This window comes from Pteropus medius, unplaced genomic scaffold (genome assembly GCF_902729225.1).
Source record: "Pteropus medius unplaced genomic scaffold, Ma_sr-lr_union100, whole genome shotgun sequence".
NCBI classification, from domain to species: domain Eukaryota; kingdom Metazoa; phylum Chordata; class Mammalia; order Chiroptera; family Pteropodidae; genus Pteropus; species Pteropus medius.
In genome coordinates, this window is record NW_024354500.1 from 27670633 (window position 1) to 27675840 (window position 5208).

A 5208-nucleotide genomic window follows, 5' to 3' on the forward strand; every position below is an offset into this window, starting at 1 on the left:
TGTATAAAAATGGTGAGTTTTCATCTTTTGAGCCCTCATTATTTAAAAAAAATAATAAAAATCTGTCTCAATAACAAGAAGGATCCCCAAGAAAAGATAAATAATAGGCATTGATGGAGGGAAGAGCAGAATTTACAATTTGCTCCTTTTTGAGTTGTAACTCATTATATGGTGAGAGACTGAGATGGGTCAACCTCAATGTACAGTCAGCTATAATGTGAGAGAGACTGCAGTGTTTTAATATATGAGCTGTTGCAATAAATTCTCTCCTTGCCATACCAAATTGAAACACATTCTCTCATAGCTCTGCCTTAGTCTGTTCAGGCTATCATAACAAAATAGCCATAGTCTGAGTGGCTTAAAAAATAGAAATTTGTGTCTCACAGTTCTGGAGGCTAGGAAGTCCAAGATCAAGGTGCTAGAAAGGTAGGTATCATTCTGAGGCTTCTTTTTTTGGTTTATAGGAGGTCATGATCTCACTGTGTGCTCACACGGCCTCTTCTTTGTGTCCACAGGGGTTGGGTGGGGGAAGAGCTAAGGAGAGAACACTCTCTGGTGTCTCTTCTTATCAGGGCTCTAATCCCATCATAAAAGTCCCACCCCATTGACCTTATCTAACCTTAATTACCTCCTAAAGGTAGGTACCCATTCCACATGCTATTGCACTAAGGGTTAGGGTTTTAACAAATGAATTTTGAACACAGACATTTAGTCCATAATAGCCAGCAATCCACAAAATAAATAGCATCTAATACCTTGCATGATTGAGCTCTGTGAATCATGTATTCTTCACTGGAAAGTGCTTCCACTAATTGTATTACTTTCCCACTATATGGTTGTATAGTAACATATTGAAGCATTATCTGTAGTTCTTTTTGTATCATATATTGTCTTCCATTTACTACTGCTGGCTAGACCTGTCACACTGACATTAACACAGATGTTTCCTTCAAATTAAATAACTCTATTTGAGATTTCTCTCACTAGCATAGTCTATCTACTGCTGTTTGTTCACAGTTACTAACATGTTGGTTTAACTAGTTCAGGTGATGCCTCAGTGGCTATTTCTACCCTGAAAAAGAGAAGCAAAATACTTGCCAAAATTCTTTATGCAAGTACTTAAAAACTCTACCTGAAGTAGAATGTGTCATCTTCCCGAGTATTATACGAATGTGTAGTGCTCTTAGCCATTAAAACAAGATGTTAAAACTCTCATATGTGAAACAAAATTGATTGTTACAGAGATTGTACAGGTATCATATTTTTACTAATATTTTTAATGGAAGTTTTAAATTCCCTGAAGTAGAAAGGTAATTTCTGTTTGGTTTATTTTCAGAAAGGAAAAAAAATTCTTAACTCCTGTAACCAGATTAGAAGAGACAAAATGAAAGGGAAATTGGTGAAAACAGGGATGAACATAAGTGGAGCCCTTTGAACTAAGCAGAGGAACAAATCCTATAGTACTACAACATAAAAAGAAAAATCTATCATTGACGAAAGAGACTATCTGAAGACACTGGTCTTCTTTGAAAGTCTGGAGAAGCAGTTCAGAATAACAATGATGCCCATTGCAATGACTACAATTGTGTATTATAAATGGCATGTTTTTAATAAGTTCTTACACTAATACATCTCTTTGTTAGAAATATCCTATTTCTTTCTGGGTCACTTTTTATGTGCTCATTGAACATAGCCTCCTTTTTCTAGCAAAATAGCAATGTTCGTATTAACAGTACAAAATGGATCCTAGTAAAAAAAAAAACAAATTGTGTAACACAGCTGTAATAGCTCTCTTCCTGTCAAATGAACTACGGTTGACCTTGGAGGGAAGGGTCGGTGTTACATCCCCAAGGACATTCATTTGAGCTGAAAAATGCCAACTGTGGAGGTGACAGTACACTGAGAGAGACAGGAAGAATGACAGCTTTTTGTTCTACCAGTATGGATGCTGGGTAATTCATGGTTCATATAGTACCGCCAGCCTACTAAGATAGCTACAAACTATGAAATGGTGGCCCCTTGACAACAGACTATTCTTATTGCAGAATGAGAGTAAACCATCTTTATATCCAAAAATTTTGCAACTAGATGTCACTGTGACTGATTCTTTAACAAACTTACAATGTATATAGTCATCCCTCCATATCTGCTAGTTCCCCATCCTCAGATTTTACCAACTGTAAATCAAAAATATTTGGGAAAAAATGTTATGTTGTTGCTCACATGTATGACGTACTTAGGCCTACGATAGTTATTTCTGTACTGAACATGTACAGACTTTTTCTTGTCATTCCCTACACAATACGGAATAACAATTATTTACATAGCATGTACATTGTATTAGGTATTATAAGTAATCTAGAGATGATTTAAAGGAGAATGTGCTTAGGTTATATGCAAATACTATGCCACTTTATATAAGGAACTTGAGCATCCATGAATATTGGTATCCACAGGGGTTCTGGAACCAATCTCTCAGAATGCCAAGGGAGGGCTGTATATCTAAATGTGTGTTGTTTTTCAGAGAAGTCCATTGGGAGCTTTATATGTTTGTTCTATTAGAGATATCATGATTCAAATCACTTCAGGATAAAATGGGGCAAGGAATTCCAAGTAGAGGATAGAACAAAAAGACATACTTAGTATTTAAAGAGCACTAAAGCCAGCATAAGCAGAGTGAGGTGGGGAAATCGGTAGAAGAGGCAGGCAGAATGTCAGGCAGCAGTGTACCTTATTGGGCCTGCTAGATCATGAAATAGAGTTTAGAATTTATTTTCAGTTTGATGAGAAGCCATTAAAAATATTTAACCATGAAGTGATAAGATACATTTAAAAATCACTCTGGCTGCTGTGTAAAGAACAGACCATAGAAGGGCAAGAGTAGAAGCAGAGAGACCATTTGTAGGTGAGGTCATGGTCACTTCAAGTAATGGGGCAGCAATGGAAGTGGTAGTTAAATTGAGTTTGTGATTTAGATGTGGATGAAAGAAAAGGGACAGTAGATGTGAAAAAAGTAAAGTGTGTAAAACAAATTCTTTATTACTCTTTCAGACACTGAAGATAGGAGATTAGGAGACTGACTCCTGTGTTTCTTTACAAATATTTACTTCTACCTTTCCTAAAGAAATATTAAGAAAAATAGTGCTATTTTAAGTTTAAAGTAAGTATACTTTAGTTCCAATTCTTCTAAAATTCAGAATATACATTTGTTCACTTATTCCACATTATTTACTGACCACTTACTGTACGTATAGTGCCATGCTAAGTAATAGAAATTCAAAGGTGGACAAGATATAGTACAGCTCAGCAACAGTGTCAAAATCACAAAACTGTTACACAGCTCACAAGTATAAACACACATAAACTCTTGAGTGCCATTTCATGGAGGTATCTATCACCTCCAGGTCAAATTATACCTTCCAAACATATATTTTTTCCATGTTATAAATCTGTATATATTGTAGTAAGGGCATTAATCATGTGAACTATTGATTTGGTTTGTTTTGGCCTCATAGTTATATGAGAAAGAAACAATTAGGGGGCCTCAGAAAAGGTTCCATCAGCTCCGTTCCAGCTGTTGGGGAGGTATGTCTTTGAAAACTCTATTATTTTTCTCACAAGACTTCACCGTTCTCATCTTTAAAATTGAGATAATAATACCTACCCAAATGCCTCATGGGATTGTCATATGGTACATGTCGTCTTTTCTATATCTGTACAGTCATCCTATAATATTCCAGTTATGGAAATTTATAATTTATTTCTTTTTCTCATAAATTTCAGTAATCTTTCCTATCTTTATTATGTTGTGGCTTGACTCCACCACTTAAAGTTTCAAAAAGGGAAAATTAAAGTTTCAGCCTCATGCATTTCCATGTTAGCTATCCTTGCCTCTTATATTTTAATTTTGTATTCAAGTTCCAATATTATATATCTTTAGTGCCATTAGATTTCAAGTTCCTCAAGGCAGGAATTTGATTAATTAAAATATAGCTATGGTGCCTATATCTGGAAGGCTTAACATATATTAAATAATAATCATTTCAATATCAGAACAACTTAAAAGAAAGCCCAAGTTATTGACATTGTACCTTCAGGATACATTCTCCATATAAACAGAAATTTGCATTTACCTGTCTCCTTATGCGCATCTTTAAAATATTACTTATTCTTCTCCAAAAATAGAATGTTTAAAAACTTAGTTTTTGGAGACCTCCACTTCTATTCAAGATGAGGTAATACCCTGCCTGAAATAACAAAACAAGAACAACAAAAACCCAAACAAATAAATGAAGCAAGGTTTAAGGCCCTGGACATAAGAAATAAAGGACAGTTGTGCTTGAGAGGCAGTAACAAATGAAGTAGCCCTACAATTTCCCCAATTTACTATTTGAAAGTTTTTCCAGGCCTCAGAGCACACAGGGGAACGTAGGCTGAGCCTGATAAACTTTCCGAGTTGAAGAGACAGAGTTGAGAATTTAGGGAGATCAAAGAGGCTAGAGTTCATAGGACAGAATCTCAGAGGAGAGCTCCATGGAAAAAGAAGCACAGAAACCTGCTGAAGCTCCCTCTGGAGTATTCAACTAAGTGTTGATTACTATCTGTGTGTGAGTTTACTACTCAAATCTGAGGAAAGAACCGTCTGAAACAATTGGACAGAACAGTGCCAGATGTCCACACAGGACTGGGAATACTACCTATTCACAACAGCCAGACTCCAAAACCTCCTTCATGGGGTGTTAGGTATAATAGTTAGGAGGGTCTTGCCTCAGTGGTGGGGAATAATTAGTCCTAGACTGAGCTTTACTCCAGATCCACCTAACAAATCAAAAAATAAGACCTGAAAGGATCAAACTAATTCTAAGTAAATTAACTGCATGCCAGAACAAACCTTGAGAAGCTGTAGAAATACAAAAATATCTAACACTTAAGATAAAATTCACAATGGCAGGCATCCAATTCAAAATTATCACTTATGCAAAGCAGGAAAGTAGAACCCATAATAAGGAGAATTAATTTACTCAGAATTGACACAGATATTAGAATTATTAGACAATGACATCAGAACAGTTATAACTATATTCCATATGTTCCAAAGGTTAAATGGAGACATTGAAGATATGAAATAGATCCAAATTAAACTTCCAGAGATGAAAATTACAATGCTGGAGTTGAAAAATATGTTGGATGGGGATATAAGCAGATTTA